The sequence below is a fragment of the Alligator sinensis genome, unplaced genomic scaffold (assembly GCF_000455745.1).
Source record: "Alligator sinensis unplaced genomic scaffold, ASM45574v1 scaffold349_1, whole genome shotgun sequence".
NCBI classification, from domain to species: Eukaryota; Metazoa; Chordata; order Crocodylia; family Alligatoridae; genus Alligator; species Alligator sinensis.
Genome location: NW_005841856.1, coordinates 1 through 19,976, shown reverse-complemented (window position 1 = coordinate 19,976; position 19,976 = coordinate 1). Strand labels below are relative to the sequence as shown.

The 19,976-nt window shown below is 40.7% G+C and overlaps 1 long non-coding RNA gene across 2 annotated transcripts in view; it reads left to right on the top strand.

The window, feature by feature from the left end:
• The window catches only part of LOC112551739, a 67,070-nt gene extending 48,974 nt beyond the window's left edge, over window positions 1–18,096 (top strand). Inside the window, exon 4 of one of the 2 annotated variants that reach the window (XR_003096048.1) lies at window positions 17,347–18,096. This is a non-coding gene — a long non-coding RNA (uncharacterized LOC112551739). Of the gene's footprint in view, window positions 1–9,237; window positions 9,367–17,346 lie in introns of those variants that run through there. The other variant, XR_003096050.1, reaches the window with a different exon arrangement.
• Window positions 18,097–19,976: the final 1,880 nt, after the last annotated feature.

Here is a 19,976-nt window from a genome sequence, read left to right as displayed (position 1 = left end):
TATGGTGTGGATTCCAAGGTGCAGCACCCTGCATTTGTCTACGTTGAACCCCATCCTATTCTCATCTGCCCACTTTTGTAGTCTGTCTAAATCTAGTTGCAGCCTCTCTCTCTTTTCAAGTGTGTCCACCTCACCCCACATCTTAGTGTCATCAGCAAACTTGGACAGCGTGCTTTCCACCACCTCATCCAAGTCGATGCTGAAAATGTTAAATAGTGCGGGCCCAAGAGCCAAGCGCTGGGGTACCCCACTGCTCACATCTTGCCAGGTTGAGTACAACCCGTCCACCACTACTCTCTGGGTGCACCCCATCAGCCAATTTTTTACCCATCCAACTGTGTAGGCATCAATGCCGCAGTCACTTAATTTATTGATGAGGATGGGGTGAGAGACAGTGTCAAAGGCCATCTTAAAGTCTAGAAAGACTACGTCCACAGCGACACCATCATCCAAGGATTTGGTTACTAAATCATCCCAATGATATGTACACCATCAACACAATGAGATGTACCAGAACATGCAGGCTCTTTTGGTCATTCACATCAAATTGTATCTGAACTTGCTTCTCCCATGTTCTATGTAGTTAGACAGGAAGCAGGGTAGAGATGTACCTTATAAACTGACTCAGAGATGCATAAGTTTTCATGAGCAAGAGCTCACTTCAACAAATGCTAACCTTCACATCTGACAAAGTAAGTTTTCCTTCACAAAAGCTTGTGCATCTCTAATTCAGTTAGTCTGCAAAGATGCATCTGTACCCTGCCCTCTGCCTGACTTCAAATTAACACTGCTAACTAGCCCTCTTTACCCATGTAGTTCAGATCTATGAGGAGCATTCTATATTTAAGTACATCAGGTAAGTTTCATACCAAAAGTACTCTGGGGATCATATAGATGGAGTCCATATAAAGGAAAATCTTGGAGTTGAACACAGATCACGTGTATTTTCTAGGCTGTTTCTGTTGGCAGAAAATATTTACTCTGAAGATCATCAAGGCATGTAAGTGTCATGTCCACATGACTTCATCTAGACCATACCGCTAAGAGTATGTCCCCTGATCCTGGGAGGAGATTCAGCAGTAATGTGAAAGGAGATGTATAACAACTACTGGTAAGCAAGTATGTATTAGCATGAGCTCATGTATTAGATGATATAACTTCAATAATATTAATTTAATCTTCGCAGGTTAGTCTAAGCTGCGTAGATTGAACTGATAAGCAAGTGAACAGACATTAATTTTGATTCCAGAAATGCAGCCACATGCCTGTAGTGGCTCAGACCAGAAGCAGGAGGGGCACTAGTGCACACCTCCCTGCTTGGCTGGAGCAGGCACCTTGGCCAAGGCTAGCCTGCCCACCCTGCGGGAGGGGGAGTTTTGGGGGGAGGTTCAAAGTATCGTGGGATGCTGGAAGACTTTGTTAACATGAATCTGGAGACAGAAATTCAATAAAGCGATTTAACCTATATCAGTTAAGTCAAATACTACATTCATCCACGTTTATCTTAAACCAGTTTCGGACATTTTGGAAGTGGTTTATGCGCACTGAATTTCTGTTGTGTTACAGTTTGGAACTGGTTTATGCCTGTTTATATGCAACTTCTGTCCCTAGCCCTAACGGCTGGGAAGCAGGCTGTTGCAAGAAAAGCAACCAAGAGCTAAACTCAAGCAGAATTGTACTGCTGCTTGATTCCACACGGGATTAGAGCAATCTAGCATTTTAGGCAAGAGCCTGGCAGGCTGCAAGGGCTGATTAAGACAGCTGGAAACATGGGAAATACTATTTTGAAGAAAGCAAAATTTCCATTGGAAAACATTCCTATAGAAAACTCCCAACCAGATTTAATGGAAACTCTTCACAGTTGCTCTCAGATCTACGTGCTATTATTTCCACATATTGTTGATATACTTACAGCACTGGGGGGTTTTGCATAACAAGCAAATTGTTTAATCACCACAAAACTATCGCAGCAGTAGCCAGGGCCTGGTGTTCACTGCAGCCTGGCGCTCCCTACAGTCCAGAGTCATGACTTCCAAAGTTGAGGTTGCCTTGTGGTCTCTGAAACCATACCCTGACCCCTGACTACCCACCAAGTGTAGGAAGAAAGTAGCTACTGCAGTACCATCATGGAAGGGATTGCAATTTTGCTTGACGTATAGGCCAGATAAAATCAGATCCATGAGAATTAACCTACAATGCAGCTCCATTAAATTCTTCCCTTACTTTTCCTGAATGCTATGGATAAGGCTGAGCATTCCCATGTCAGCCAGTCAGCACTAAAGATCTATTAGAATTTGCTTGCAGATAGCAGGCAGTTCAATCCAAAAAGGAATATTTTTGGATCTGCACCAAGGATTTTCTTTTTTAACTTCTTAGGGTGCTAATGGACAGCTGAAAAAATAAGTAAAAGTCTGAGACAAATTAAAACAGAAGGACCATCTGCCTTTTATTAGGATAATTCTTAGTAATAGAACTGCAGAATAGCTAGGAAGAGTTTCCATAATAGTGCATAGTGGCACTATCACAAATCATGCAGTTGTGGTCTCAAGTTCTGTATACATCTACTTAAATTTCATCACAATGTATTTTTGTTAGGGCTTTTCATTAACTAGATGACTAAGAATAACTGATTATTCTGTTTCAGTGGCCAAGTTGAAAACCTGAAATAAAAGTGTTTCTCTCCTGCGCCCCCTCACATAACCAAACCCACCAAAAACCTGGTTTTGGCCTATGAAATGTTTTGCTCAACCCATTGTTGTTCCTATAATTTTAAAAAGCAAATTGGGTCTGGAGACTTAATTTCAAAATAAAAAAAATAATCAAATCATTTTATTTAAAAATAACAAAAAGAAAAAGAGTTTTTGAAAAGTCAAAATGTTTTCAGTCATTTTCAACTGCAAAGTTGAAAGTTGCTGACTCAACCCAAATTCACAGATAGTTTCAAACAAATTAAAATGTCATTTTTCAGAAATAAAACTGTTCCATGAAATAATTTAACCCACCTCTATTTGCAACATAGTTTCTTTCATTACAAAAGTGAAACAAATGTGGGAAAAGATAAATGTAATAAAAGCCTGGATGTCCCAAACTGCTTTATCTAATCTCTATAGGGGTTTGATAATCTCTTATAGGCAATATTTTAAAAAGTCATTTTTACAAGATTCAATCAGAGAGAAGCTCCTGGAAGTTTTTCTTGCTTACCCCTGCCAAGTCCTGGCCCACTTTGGTGTTATATGCTTTGATTTAGAGATTTTGATAAACAGTTTGTGATGACTGGAAGCAGCTTTGTCTGAAGTATAGCATTATTAATCTACACCCTGATCTCTCTAAATTGACAAAAACTGAAGGCTGCTGAAGATGCAGAATTGCCATTTTATTTGATTTTCCTACCACTTTTAAATATTATATTTATTGAACATTTCCTTGCCAGAAGAAAAGTAAACAGAGATGGTAAATAAGATGACAGTAGTAGTCATTCAGTAGTAGCATTCAACAGTAGCAGCTGCAAAAAAATGAAAACTATAAATTTTAAAAATTGATAACATTTCAAACAACCACCTTTCCTCAACCTGGTAAATAAAATAAAATAAAATAAAATAAATCAATTCAGCAGCCTAATCCCTCCCCCTCCTTTGCCTAGACTTGCACCTTGCTTATCCAGTCCCAGCAAAATCATAAGTCAGGGAGTGAGAGGGTCAGAAACTGGGCCTGAGCAGTCAATCCCAATTCTGATCTGATACCACTTTTATATGGCTGTGTATGTATGCACTGGCAACTAAGGTGTTGTTTTTCATGAACACTGATGTGTATGAAAACAGAATTAGTCTATGCATCAGGAACAAAACCTGTATATTAATATTACAGAAAAAAGAAATGTGTACAAGGCAACCTGGGATGAGAGAAAAAGTAATAATACAGCCTGCACTAGTCTCAGTGCCTGCATGTATTATGATTCAGCGATTACCAAAATTGCAGGAAGTTACCCCAACTCTGTATCTTTTAAGCATATAATGCAATCTAGCATAACCCAATTACCCTCAAAATAGAAGGTGACTTATGCATGCAAGTCTCTCCTCAAAGCTGTTTCTGCTTCCTTCAAAGTTACAAATGATCGGCACCTGCTTATAATAATGTTATATTATAACAACTTTTTTTTTATATCTTAGAGGTGGTTTATAATCTATCACTGAACCGTTGCCAAAAATACATTTGAGAGAGGCAAGTACCAAAATGCCCACAGCATTACTCATCATACTGAGAATTCGCATCCATAGCGACAACCCTATAGTATTTCATATAGGGCAGTTGATTCATTTAGATGCCCAGCTCCGTTACTAGGTCCCAGTCCATTCCAGGTTTGATAATATCCAACCCAAGTATATTCCACCATTTGGGCAGGGCTGACATCAATTTCTTTTTGCATACCCTACACATTTATAACCGATCAAATAGAGAGACGAGATATTGACTTTTAAATATTAATGCTAACGTGAATCGTTCCGCAGTTCTACAAAATAGTGATTTATTCATCGCTATCCTCTGGCTGAACTACCACTCAATAAGCATCCTATTGAAAAAGTGCTCACAGCAGAAAGAGCTGAGGTCTCTCCCTATTAGTTTGCCTGAATTCCTTCTTTCCACTGACATTTATAAACCGGCAACCATCCATTGAGAGCTCCTCAAACACAGTCAGGAATCAAAAGAAAAGCTATAATACAAACCTGGTAACTTCTTCAATAATGAAGTCTGCCTGGACGTGCAATAAATTCGGAGGGGGGGCGGGGGCGAATCAGTAAAAATGCCTGGCTAAATCAAAGGCCTATGGGTTACAGACCAAATTTCTCCCTGCTACAAAGCTGTTGCCTTTAGGGGAGCTTGAGCCAGAACTGAATGTGAGCCTTAGATGATTTATATTTTTTAGGATGAAATAACGAATGAAAGCCCTGTGATTCTCTTCAGCTGCAAGTCCCTAGATGCCTCTTCTGTTCCTCTTGCTCTGTATCTGGTTTATTTTACCATAATTCAAACAAGAATGCTGCGATTTGTAAAAAAATATTTATCAGAGGCATAATAGGGCAGCTCTGCACTCTGGGCTCCTGATATTTATACTCAAGTTGCATTTGTCCTCAGAAAAAGTACAACAGGGCTGGCTTAAGCACAGACCTTTTGTGCTCTGATTAGTGGAAGAAATCACCAGACACTGCCACACACTCATGCACACGTGCTGTCACAACTATTTTTATGTAAACCTCAGCAGGTTTCCTCTGTCATGCAAAAAATAGCTACCTAATTTCTTCAGCTTTTTTCTGTATCTGCAATCTTTGAAATAATCTGACATGCACTGAAATATGAAGCTTTTCCATATTTAGCGCTAAAAATGTAACCTCTGTCTCCAATGCATTTTATTGCTATAATGTTATGATACTGCAGGCCCACCCCCAACTTTTCCTTGGGGTTTGTACTGTATTACTTGCTGTTTCGGCTTGACCAACATCAACAGCTATGAGCCTAAATCCCGAAGAACTATTGAACATTTATTTCAGGTTATGTCACTTGCACCTCACATTCCCATTTATAAATGGTTTTGGTTCCCTACCTCAGCACTAAATACTCAGATGTGTCGGGCCAGCTCTATCTGCATTCCTGATTTGACTCTGACCCTAGCTGCCTTTTAAATTTGCTTTCTTCCAGGTCATTGGTGCATAAAGTGAAAAGAACTAAACCCTCAGAAACCCTTATCCTTGGGCTATTTGCCCATCATCTCCATGCATTATACAGTATTTAAAACTATTGAGTTGTTATTCTCTGACCCACTTCTCTGTCTACTCCAGCAGCTCCTTCCATTGACCTAACTTGAACTTGGAAAATATTCATGGGCATGGAGCTGTTTCAGTAGCTTTCTGGAGCAGAGGTAGAATATTTTTTGCCATCTTCTCCATGACTGCCCGTCCTCCTCTCTTGCTGCCCTCTCCCCACCCAAGGAGAAAAACTCTCAGGGAAATACCAGAAGTTAATCTCAGCATTTCTCTCCCTCCTTTTCTTCTCATTTCTGTAATGTGGCTTCTAATGTGCTCATAAATCAGTGTCCTGAAGAACGTTTCGTTAACTGGTCTCAACAAGGATATTGACTGCAGCACTTAATTTTTATGATTTCAAGAAAATTTAAGTGCAGCCACAAGGAAACAGCAGTTTTATCCACCTTTGTTCAAGTTACTAAAACAAAAATTCAGTCATAGCTTGCCAGGATTTTCATATAATTTTAATAGATTTTAATAGCCTGGGAGTTAAAAAGTGACTGCAACAATAAAATAAGAATAAATACAACTTCTATTTTAAACCGTATGCCATCCTGCGTGCAAAAACATGAACAGAGTCGTGCCTAATTTACAGGTGCTCTCACATGGGCAAATCAAGTTTATTCATAAATAAATATCAATTTTCCATCTAACTGGCTATTTTTATGTTCAAATACCTGACCTGGGTTTCTAGCCTGGGTCATTATGAACATAAGTTAGGCATGTAACTGCATGCAAATTGTTGCATACCCAATTGCAAGCACACACTTTTGCAAATCAGTCCCACGACACAGCCTTTTGGCCTTTGGAATGGGTGGGCACTGAAGTTTCTGTCCCTGTGCAGTTTCTATTTGTAAAAAACCGAAATTTAGAGAAAACAGTGCCGAAGATAATTTGAAAGAACATCTGAGTATTGATTCCTCATACAAAAGTGCAATAGAGCTGGTGAATAATGGAAACTCTTTCAGGGTAGTGTGAAGGCAGCATGAGAGAAATTAAAGGGAGCCCATCTTTCACTGATGATATCCATTTCATATGCATCAGAGTAGTAAAAATGCCATCTTATGCCAGATTCATCAGAGGAAATGGGGCCATAACTAATGCAGTTGGTAATCATTGTGACAAGTGTCATAAATTAATATATTATGCTCCCTTTTTCACTTTATGTCTCAGCCACAGTAACTTTCCAGGTTTGGTAAGTGTTTGTTTCTCTTTGGTAAATGAATTTCTGGTTCATCTAACACTTGACAAAGTAGCGCATGGAGTAAACATCCATTTCATTAAAGAGAAACCAAACTGTTAAGGCAGGTTAGAATAGCTCCCGCTAATACCCAAGGTGAGCTGAGGGTTGATCAGCACCTCCTGTTCAGGATCCTGCTCAGGTTCAGGTTTAATGGCCAGCAATCATTATCTGCACCCACCATTTGTGCTGCCTTTCATTCCGATGTTTTATTAGATTATGTGGCAGCTGGTGGTTGTCCGAGCCTGTGATCTCATCCCCTGAAGAGGCTCACAGGATGCTGTTAACCGGAGTTAATATCCATCTCAAAAACGATAGGGAAATGGTTTCTTTAGTTTTTCCATCATATGTCAGTGCTGAAACCCAAGCTGAGATGGGACTTAAAGTTAGGCCCCTTGACCCAAATGATTCCCATGGACTTCCAAGACAGCTCCACAAATACTGTAATATCCTATCCTCAGTATACACAGTCAGCATGTGAATGCTCAGGACCATGGTATGTAGTGATTTTTTGTGTGATATTTATTGAATAACATGATTCTCCAAATGATGCTAACACAGCTACTATACAAGAGGGCCAGATGATTTTATACCTGCATGATATTCATTAGCTTTTTGATTAGAGATAGATGTTGATACTCCTATTAAAATAAATAGAAAAACATTGCTCCAGACTCAGTCCCTTCATTTTCCATGAGAAATGATGGGATACAGGGTGTTAGAGGTGGATATGCAAATTATCTAATTAAGCCAATTAGCATAACTGCCCAGTGAATAAAAGGGATCAAGGTCTCACCGGGTCTAAACCTTCAGCTCGGCTCTAACTGGGCTCTACGAAGGGCTCAGAAGAACTCAACAGACTCAATTTAGGTATAAAACCACAAGACTATATTATTATTACTATGTCAACAGACAGATAACAGTGAACAATAGTAATTACAAAATCAAACAGAAAAGGGAGAGGAATGAAAGGCGAACACAAGAGAGAGATAAAGAGCAAAGCTCCTCCTCTCGCTCTGGACTTGCAGTGATGTTGCAGTTGCAAACACAGTCTTATCTTGGCAGAGACTCACAGGCTCAGCCAGCCACAATAGCAAGGCGCTCTGTACTACCTTCCTCCTCCCTGCCAAGAATTTCCCTTGCACCGAGGCTTAATTTCTTTATCAGGGATGGGTGATACTTTACCCTCCTAATAGCAGCAGTGGTCACCAAATAGCGATCAGTTGATCTAACACTGGTTCCAGTGCCCTCTGGGCAGCTTTGCTCTGCTCCCAGGAAAGACGCACCAACAGCAGATGTCTCTTTCAAGTCTTGCCTCAAACCCTCAGCCAGACTCCACGACTCGCACTACTGCACCCGACCACACTTGTACTGGTACTCGCACACCCAGTCCCCCAGTCACCCCCTTAGGTACAAGCCCTTTTATGGCCCTCAATCACAATCAGACTCTTAGGGGCGATGTCAATCATGTCTTCAACCAACAGGTGCTCTTGTCAATCATAACTTTGATACACATTTATCAATCTCCCAAGCTTCATCCAATCACGATACCTATCACCGCAGAATCACGTCTTTTGCAACTTTGGTGCCACATCTGTGTATCCCCCATGTGCTAACTAAGCATGCTCGAAGTTCAGAAAGTAGTTGGACACAGTTCAGTAGTTCAGGCTTCCTGGAGCCTTCTTGAACCAAGCGCTGCTGAGCACGCACAACTTTTAAGTAAGAAACGTAACTAAAGGCAGTTCACAAACAAGGCAGGGGCTCATAGCCTAACAACAAACCTCTTTCCATACCATAGCCCCAGGTTACTACAGAAAAAAGTTTTGCCCTTTCCTTCTACGGATCTAGCTATCAGGCATCGAGAGTACTTGAAAAAACAAGGGCATGAGGAACTGCTTGGCCTGATAAAGGATTACACAGCCTGTTCCTAAAAGCAGTTTTTAATGTTTTTTGTTCAGAATTTAGGGCCGTGCATACCTTTAACAAAAATATATGACAATGCCAAGCAAACATACCTTCTCCCAGGGCACTTTCTCCATCCAGTTGGATTTAGGAGGTGCTGCAAAGTTAATGATTTTGTAAATTCTGATAAACACCTGTATGGCTGCCACCTTGACTTAATACTACTTATTTCATGTCTGCTTGAGGGCAATAGGATCGCTCGGAGTTTACCACTTATATCTCTGCTTGTCTCTCAAATAGATCCAGAAATTGCTGCTGGTTTCCTTAATAATTGATAAACTGCCTATTTTACCTGGAGTTACTGCAAGATGTGTCAGGGCTCGCTGCTACCCTGAGTTCATGCTACCCTTCAAGTGAAAATGCTTTCAATAAAAGAAAATGCACTTTAAATAAATAAAAAAAAACTCAACTATTTTTATTTGTTTGAACAACCAAGCCACTTTACTACACTCCTCTCACTGTAATCCTTTTGGAGTACAAGATCTATAAACACGTGGTGTCCTAAGCATTCATTTGCCTACCGATGTCCAGGTTCTGAGTAGTGGGTGTTAGTAGCTGCAGGTCAAGGAGTCACTTCTCTTCCACCAATCTGGGTTCCTCCACCTGTCCACAGAAAAATCCACTCTGTGCCATGCAGAATTGTATTTCTGCCTTGTTTAACGCATGTTGTGGCAGTGTGGAAAGATTTCTCCCTAAGAGCTTAAACATGAGGGATTTAGAAAGTTTCACCCTTTTACAGGGAGTCTCAGGGAGATAAGACTCACCAGGAGCTGCTCTTGACATCACTAGAAAGAAAGATCGTATTTGATTTTGCCAGAATTTCCAATGCTGCATAGCACTTAATTCTATTATTTCTTCCTTAGGTTTTGCTGCATCAGTAATAGCATCAGGAATGAATCGCAATCTAGGGCAGTTTTTGCTTGTTAAAAACCTCCCCGTTGTATTTTTGACAAGTTGAATAAAATAGTGGCTATTTTTCTCTTACAATTTTGTTTAGTTAACAGTGCAATGTAAAAATGTATGGCCATAGAGTTTCAACTGATTCTAACTTAAGACTTTACCTGCCCGTACATAAGAATGTAAAAGGACATATGCATACTTTCAAACATATAGCCAGTCAAACAGCTATAGGTGCAATAATCCAACTCCTTGGCTGAAATGCTTCTTTACAGATGCATATACATATAAGTCTGCACAGACTGTTCGTGTGCAGATATACAGGCCTTTCTGAACCAGCTGTAAGTCTGGCTCATCTTTCATGTAACTTAGAGTACTGAAGGAAAATCTGGACTCACCCATGTTCTAGGACTCTAACATACTAAATATTCTCTCTCTGTGAACATTTAGCACTTTATTGTTCAAGATTAGTGAATCCTATCAGCCTCTTTATGAATCCAGCAGTGTAACTGTTATCTCCCAGCACTTAAATAAGATGCATCTGGAAGACAGATAAGAGAGAAAACCAGAGAGGAGATTCAGCAGTTCCTTTTCTAAATTCATTTTGTTTTAAATTGTTAATCTGCCGTTGTCAAAGCCCTTGCTGTTAAAAACGGTCAGGATGAAAATCAATGTTCAGCAACGTATATTAAGGCACACCAGGGTCTAGAATGCTTGGCCAGGCACTTGGAAGGAACGAGGAGGGCAGGTCTCCACATCAGCCTCTATACAAGGCAGCTGTCATTTTGTTATCTTTATCAAGACAGCAGAGGCGGCCTGGGTCACATCCAGGCCCCCATGCCTCTCTGGTAGCATGAAAGGCCTGGAAAGCCCATGGTATCTTTATATTGTGAATTTTCCCAGTGTGCGGGAGTTCCCAGGGCTATTGAGATGCATGGACTGTTCCACCATCAGTTTCCTAAAGCCCTCGGCATAAAAGGCAAAAGGAAGGCATACAGCCATAGCATGCTGTGCAGACTTTTTCACAGGAGCAGTTAGTGTTTCTATCCAGCATATTACAGAGCTGCCTCCAAGCTGCTTTAAATCTACAACATAAAAACAGCCTAAGGACTATTGGGCTGCGCCAGTTCCCTGACAGCCCCTGCTACAACCCTTAGAGACTGTGTGCAGTCATAATTTTTAAGGCAGTCTTATAGTTTTAGGGAAGGCAGCAAGTGTTCATATGCTTGCTGAACTCTGGGTTGGCAGTGCTGGAATCCTCACTGGTTCGATAGGATGCCCTGGGCTCAATGCTGGTGACCCCGAACATGAGACTGTATCCTACAGAAACCCACACAGTACAGAGCCTCTCCCATTGAAGTCCATTGGTGAAGCTTTGTGGGGCTATATATAGCATATGCCATATACTGCAGTCTCTTTTGGTCTTAATTAACAACCCCTCCCAATGTACACTTCGACTGCATTTACCTGGAAGATGTCTTTCCTTTCAGAGCACTTTTCAAATATTCATTAATCTATGCAATATCTTTATGCAATTGTTTGGGTTTGCATACATCTCATAAATGAATAAATGGCATTCCCAGTATACACATGAAAATGCAAAAGCACAGGAGCGTGCAGCGATTTCCTTATGGATACATAGTGAGTTAGTGATGGACCTGGGAATACAATTGAGACCATTTAAATCCCAGTGCAGGGTCATGACCAAAAACCCATTACTCCTCCCCATCTAAAATACTTGGAACACCAATTATATGAATCACTGCTATGTTATATCCTCCTTGATCAACAATTGCTAACCTTTAACATTGGGCTAGGCATGCAAAAACAAACATCTCGGATGTGAATGATACCAGCAGGAGAAGAGATAAATAGCATGGGTTTTTCTCTTTGTTGGTACAAGCAATATCCCTTCAACACCTCTTATTTATATCTTCTCATTAAAGTTGTCCCTGTACTGCATGTTAATTTTTTAGGTTGAACAATGGTCCCTTTTATTCTAAATGCCCTAAAGGTTTGCAGCATTTGGAAAATACTCTGTATTCCATATGAGATATTGTCAAACGTTGTGTGGGCGTAAGATGTTCAAACATATATTGAACATCATTCATTACAAAAGTATTAGAAATCCTTTGTATATCAACATTTAATTAACTTCCCTGTAACAAACATTTTAAATAGGACCTAGCCTAAAAAACAGTTGGCTCAAAAAAGAAAGAGAAAGTCAAAGGATCTTGTTCTAGTTTTATTCTGCATCTTGCTTGATTTCTATTACCTCCTTACTCAGCAGTGAGGATGTCACACCGATCCACCAGGAAATTTCCTATTTCTTTATAAAACTGCATGGTTGAAAACAGAAAAAAGTAATGATTGTTCTAGGTGTCTTCAACCTGGTTCGGGAAGAATTATTTGCTACGCAGATGCAAAAAGAGCAAGTAGAGCTGTCAACAACTATGGAGAATCAGTACAGTTCTTCCCTGCCACCCTGCACATGACTCCTCATCAGCCACATTTAGAAGCAGGCAATTAAACCCTTCTCTTTTTTTTTTTGGATTTGGGGCAGAGAATAAATTGTAGCCAGTACTCTTTTCTGCAAACTGCACCTTTCTGCAGACTCTCCTATTCAAGATCTTCCAGGTTCTGACATACAAAACCCTTGGGTGAAATTGAGCCTTAAATTGGAAAATAGATGTTCTATATATTTATTTATAAATTAATATATACAACATAGTTTTCTAGTAATCTATTGTTATAACTCACTTCTTTTCCGTCCCTTTCCCTGTTATAAGTCACAGTCCTTATTCAGTGACTGGAATCATATTATTTGCTGAGTTAGAGCCAGACTGAGACTGTAAAATCAGCCCTGTGCACAAGGCAAGTAGCTAGGTCACTCCAGGAGAAACATAAGTCCTTCCCTGCCCCCACCTGCAAGTAACTTGCTGCAGCCCACTGCTGTTCACTACAGTGAAGGAAGGGGTTTAGTCCCAAATGCACCCTTGAATGTGAAACAGTAATATGCTGCATGATAAGTTGGCGCTCCTATTCAAAATGCAGACCTGCTGTAAGCAGCCAGTATCATTTTAAGGGTAGATTTCCTTCCAGCCCTGACACTGTTCACAGCCATCATTTTAATCTCTGCAGTAGACCCCTAGCTGTCCTTGAATTTTGGTGACTCCCACTGGCACCTAAGCAACTGGGATGACGAATTCCCTGAGTATCAATGTCAGTTTTAGTAGTATTGCAAAATCATTCTAATCATCGCATGCATTTCAAATCACAGAGCAGGAAAGAGACACCCTGCCTTGAGACAGGATGATCTGTGGGTTCGGCCGCTTGCTAGTTCTGCCTTTGTGCCTACTTATACAGCAACAATTTCTATTATTACTGTATTTTCTATACTCAGCAAAAAATGAAAATAAGAATTGTCAGTCACCTCATGTTTTTCCCCTATTTATTTGCCACAGGGTGGGGGTTGGGGGGGACACGGTCAGTATAAGAGCCAGCACATAGTTCCCGCACTCCTAGGGAAGGAATTATGACTCAAGGATTGCAGTGGGGACCTGCCCCCTGGGAACTGGATTGAAGCTATAGGGCTCATTTCACGTAGGCCACTCAACAGCATTGTCAATGCTCACAATTATATTACCATTATATTTCTATAATCACCAGAGTGCCTGGAAATCACCTAAGTATATGACACCTGTCTTTCAACAAAAAAATAAAAATCTTTTTGGCTGCAAGGAAAAGCTTGAAAATATGACCCTTAATGGTTCAAATAATCCAGAAGTTGTTTGTTTTTTAAGGTCTCATGAGCCATATTTTGGGAGGCCCTTACAATTTTTAATGCATGGGTTAGCAATAACATACTAATATAATAGTAAGTTAATAACTAGTAACTGTTGTTCATTGCTAGAGTTGTTAAAGAATTTTCTGTCACTGTCTTTTCAACAGAAAATGCAGTTTTGGACCATTCAAAATTTTCCACTCAAAAAATTAATTTAGCACAATTTTTTCAGCATGGCTTACAGGCTGGACTCCATCTCCCCTCAGGCACCATTCTCTTTGCTCTGGCCCAAGCACCCTTGTGCATCAGGGAGCCCAGGGTCAAGGCAATAGGGCCATTAAAGCATCCAAACTGCACATCCCAGGAGGTACTGTAACAGGCCAAGCAGGCACAGCTCTACATCCAGCCAACCTCAGACAAAACAGCGAAACATTTCCCAAAGCTTTTCAGAACTTCCTATCCCATAAATTTGCCATTTCACCCCAGTTCAGGATGAAAATGAATGCTGAAATGCCAGAATTTCTCATAAGAAAGAAATTATTCCAGTGCGAGTCACTACTGACCTGGACTTGATTTAAACTTGTGAAATTAGAGTTACTTTTTAATTGGTATCAGTGGATTTGCATCATATTTGCTTCTAAGTCCTAATATAGAGTTTCTGGAAAGAAATATTAAGCCTGAGTCTTGTTTATGAAATTGCATTAGCTCAAAGTTGTTTGTGGATGAGAAAAGGAGGAAAGAAATATATTATCCATCCTAAGGTGGGCTGCTTTACCTCCAGAGTGATTTGTTTCACTGCAGTGGTATTCATCATGTTGATAAAATAGGCCAGAGGTCTGAAAATTGGAAGATTTTTCCTGTTAATTTGAAACAGCACCTATACATGCTGCTGTGACATCAACATAATACCCTAAAGCCATGGCATCTGAAAAGATTTATTTTCTGAGGCCTTATGCAGCTACATTCTCTTTGCTTCTGACAGTCTCAATTTGTAGGCTTCCGGTGATCCAATCTTATTCATTCTGGCTCCATAATAAGGATGTCAATGCAAGAGGAGAAAAGTCATTATCTGATAGCTAGCAGACAAGATAAAAAAGGCAGAGTTAGCTATCTCAGAGGATGGGCCACCCTTTTTGCCTTGGATGAGCTTCTCAAGGTCACTGGTAGCTTTTGTACCAGTAAGCATGCTCCAAATTCACCTAAAGCTATTTATATTGAGTGCATCTGATAAACCTGAAATGCCCCTAATACTGGCAGCCGCTTGTTCTGAATGAGATATTGATTTGCTGCCTACTACTTGGTTGCAAAATTTTAATTACAATTAGAACATATAAAGAGAGAGATGGACTAACAAGGTGGTGTTTAAAGTATGGAGAAAGTTAATTTTAGTTGAGAGGTCATTCCACTTCAGGCTGTGGTTTGAGTTTGGACTGCACAAACCCAAGTTATATTGGCTTATATAAATTCTCCTCAAAAGTGCAGAAATTTGATGATATCAACTACTTCTTTGAACAAAACATATTCTCCAAATATATACATAGGGAATGAATCAAGTAGAAGGCGTGCCCCATTCAATATCTCCATTTTTATCTACCAAAACTGAAAAGCATCCTGCTACAATTGTAGCCTGGTATGGTACATATAGGTGGATGAATACATAGGGTGGGATTTTCAAAGGTGATGTCTAAGGGAGCCGGAGATGTAAATACAATTGAATATCGACTGGGGCTGGGTGCATGGCACCCTTAAATTTCTCTTTGGTAATAGACTTTTTAGGGGCATTCACCATGCTTCTACTGGTTTCTGTTGTTCTACTTCAGTGTCAATAATGTAATAATATTCATTTCTTTTCTGCTGATCATAATTATTGACAAACATAAGACACGTACACTTCAGTTCTGTATTAAAATCAGATGGATTTGTTTGAAAGGAACCAATGGACAACCTGCAGGACTCTTATTCTAGGAACCAAAATGCATTCAGGAGCAGAGATTACGACAAAGATTTTCTGTTTGAACCTGTTCTTTCCTTCTTACTTCTCTGATATTCCCCTCCCCTCTTGTGTCATAAAGAACTGATCAGTGATCAGAGTGAATGGTGACTGGTTCATTAATGACAGCCTAGTCAAAGGCTGTGCTCAGCTGTTATATATTAGGGCTGTGCGAAGCTTCAGCCGCTGATTCAGTTAGTGGAGATTAGGCCCATTTTGGCAGCCGAATCTCCGAATCGAATCAGGAGACCCTTTAAACTCTCCAAATGGAATCAGAACCCTCCAAATTGATTCAGAGAGATTTGATGATTCAGACATAGACACAGCTTTATATGTTTTTTCTACATACCTCAAGGTACCAGGCACCTCGTGATGCTGAGATGCTGGGGCTGATGAAGCATCCCACGGGAGCGCCGGGGGGGGGTCCTGAGCGTGCTCGACGATAGACCCGGAAGTGGACCAGAAGTACTTCCAGCCACTTCTGGGTCCGCTACAGAGCATGCAGGGGACCCCCACTCCCCCCCCCGGCTTGGCAGCTGGTGCCTCCTGGGTCCCCCTGTGGCCAATTGCCAGGTTGGGGGAGTGTAGGGGCTGTTCCCCTGAGCACTTGGCAGCAGACCCAGAAGTGGACCAGAAGTACTTCAGGGCCACTTCTGGGGCTGCTGCCAAGTGTGCAGGGGACCCCCCCCCCCCCCCCCCCGCTTCCTGTGGGATGCTCCATTTGCCCCACCATCTCAGTGTTCATGAGCTGCACCTGGTACCTCAAGGTATGTAGAAAAAACATTTAAAGCTGTGTCTAAGGCCAAATCACTGATTCTCCAAATCAGCATCAAATCTTCCGATTCAGATTCAGCTAAATCGAATTGAGACAGTGATCCAAATCAACGAATCAAATCACTGTCCCCTGATTCGGGCCAAATCCAAATCAAATAGAGCCTGTTTTGCACACCCCTATTGTGTATTGTCTTCTGCTCTGAAATTGTGCTGATCTCTCATAACTTATTAACTCTATTGTCTAATACTGCTTACCACAAACGGCCTGATCTTATATTCTTTATGAGGAATAAAACAATAAAATAAAATCAGTAGTAATTTTGTACGTGAAAAATTTTCAGCTCTGGATTCACATAATGCTCTAGATATGAGCTGTGAATGCATAGGCTTCATATGTACGATCATATGTTTTATCTCCTTTTTGCAAATGAGACAAACCATCAAGTTGAACACTTCACTGCACTGCCTTTTGCCTGCCAATCCCTGCTTCTGTGTGGGATGAGTAGCAAGCATGCAATACATCTAGAACCCAAATGACAGCAGTACAGAACCTCCCAGTGAGCATATTTGAAGCTAGTTTATATCCCCAAATTTATAGCAGGATGATGAACAGCAGCTAGTGGTACCAGAGATGCCAGCAAGCCCAATGCAGCCTGTAACAAAGGTCAGATGATGGGTCTCATCCCTATGTTACGGCAGGCATATATGGCCCTAAGACAGTTTTGGAGCAAGATTCTGCATCTATAGATATAACCTTATTTACATATTAGGTACCCTAAGGCACCAGTTATCTATCTTGTTTCTGTTAGGATTATATAGTTTTGCTGCATGATGTTCCCATAGCTGAGTTGGCATTCAGTTGGTAGTTCTTAACGTTTGATTTGTATTTTTATTTTTCCTGCAGGAGAACTTCATTTTATAACAGTGCTACTCACACCACCGACTACTTTTGTCCCCAGGAGTAACGGTCCCCAACCTTAATGGTTTAGTTGATTGCTCCAGATAACATTCCAGTGCTACACGGATGTAGGAAAGCACCTCCCATCAATCACCCCTAACACCACTCACTGCCCTAACAAGACCTTTTCTTCAATATTACCCCAACCAGTCAATGAGAATTGTTACCACCCCCTGCAATCTTTGTTCAAGGGTTCCAAATCCCGTTGGCCTCCCATTCTCACTGCCTTATACATGTTGTCAGCACAACCATTTTATAATCTTATGTGATCAAGCTCATTCATGAGACAGACTTGTAGCAGGCAGTACAGGTCCCTTCCAGCCCTACTCTATGATTTTATGATCCAAGCAAAAAACAACACAGCCATAACACACACACTGGCCACTAATTTCAGAAAGACAAAAAATAAAGATCTCAATAAAAATGAAAGATTCTCTCTGCTTTATGAATATGAAGGTCATGGCAGCCCTTTTATATCAGACCACTGACAGGCAGAGCTGCTTGGACATTTTCAGACAGAATCAGAAAATGCAGATTCAAAAAGTTTTGCAGAAACACTGATTTCAACCAATTTTCCAAGAGAACATGGTTGAAGACAAAGCTCTTACAGGCTCTCTTATAGGAACAATCCCATCCTACTCCCAAGTTTTAAAATGCTTTCCTTCAATTTGGAATCTGAAAGTTTAAAAAAAAACATTAATCTACTTCATAAATTCCCAACATTTGGGGGGCAGGTTGGGGCATTTTTTTAAATGGGCCCCACTGCTAGAAGACTGCAGTCTAGATCTCCACTCAGTCAGTCACTCCTAGATTGAAAGAAAAGGCCCAAACAGTCCAGTACCAACTATAGGCTTGACTTAAGTCTAAAGTTGCTCCACATTTGTAGTGATGTAACTAAGACAAGGCTACGACTCATGGACTTTCCTAGACAAGTAATACTTTGATATGTGTGATAGGCAAGGTCCATCTCTTGTTATGGTCCAAGGTATAGTGCCTTTGAAGCCAACAGATCTCGCTTTCCAAAACCTCATCCAGATGGGGCAGTTTCATACAATTTGATAAATCATATTACTTCACTTGCTCTGGTGACACTTAGTACACAGCCAGCTCCTGTGATCTGAAGGATTTTTGTAATGCACACACCATACTCTTTGTGTGGATTCAGGCATGGCAGCTACGGAATAGACATTATGGTAACAGTCTGCTTGCAGCAGCTAGAGGTTTATTTCACAGTACAGCAGAGTACAGAATCCACTGGCCATTTTTGACCAAACAAAATTATTGCTGAACAGGAGCTGCTCACAAGGCAAGATCAACACAGTCTTCATCAGTTCCACTAATTTGTCTTATCTCTGTGGCTCAGTGGGATCTATCGACTCCTTCTTACCATCTGTCAATCTTCTCTCCTTGATTAAAAGGCTGCATATTCAGCAGAACCTGAAAGTGCATCTCATCATTCTTCAGTAAATTAATCTACATTTATTTCAGCTAGGGAAAATAAGGATCTCAAAATATACTTCAAATTGCTTAGATACATGATGCACCTGATTGTGTTAATTTAAAAATGCCTACTTATAAAGTATGCACAATACACCACTGTCATGGACTAAGCCCCCTGCACCCATATTCTCAGTCCTAGAATATTTTTTGTTTGTTTCACAAATGTAAAGCTCCTGGGAAGTGCTGGATTGACAGCTGCAGAGAACATCCACTAAATGTATTCAACACAGTGCCAGTGCGCCGTTGCCTTGCCAAAATGCTTCAGCTCTGACAGAGGAAGTTGCTTCTATCCTCATTCCCTCTGTGATTCCTAACAAATGCACAAAGGCATGAGGCTTTGTATACCATGACCAGCCCACTCCTCCAACATGCAGGCACTTTGGCATCAATTACCATTTTTCAATGTAGCAAACAATAACCATTTTCCCCCTCACCATCCCCTCAAATGCAGGGATCAACATTTTTCTTTGTTTCAGAGTGAGATTTTCAGAGCAAGTTAAGGGATGTGGAGGTCACTTAAGATCCAACCTTAGGGCTGCCCACATCCACTAAGATACTTTATGCCCAAACTCCTATTTCATTAAAATGGGAATTCAGATGCCAAAATACTCTTGTGAATCTGACCTTAGCTTATCTTCTATGGTTATAGATGACAAAGAAAAACACCATCAATTATTAAAAAGAACACAGTCATCTGGCACAAATTCACAATGCACAGACTATGAAAGCTGACGTGCTTTCAGAAGCATATTTCTTTAGGGGAAAAGGGAGGGGGCGACTTACATTTATAAAATGGGCCTCAGTGCTACCCCAGCAACAACACAAGCTGCAAAGCTGGAAAAGGATGAAGGCCAGTTATTAGCTCTTAATAAAGGGCTATATTTTATGAGGCTCCAGCCTCACAGGGAACGAAAGGCATTGTCCAGGATGTCAAAGACACTGGGTACCATACAGGAGTAGACCCACAGGCTAGGGACAGGTATTACACACAAACTGGTTTAAGTGACCAGAAATTGGTTTAAACCTGTAACAGAGCAGGCATTCTGTGCACACAAACCAGTTTGAAAATGGCTGAA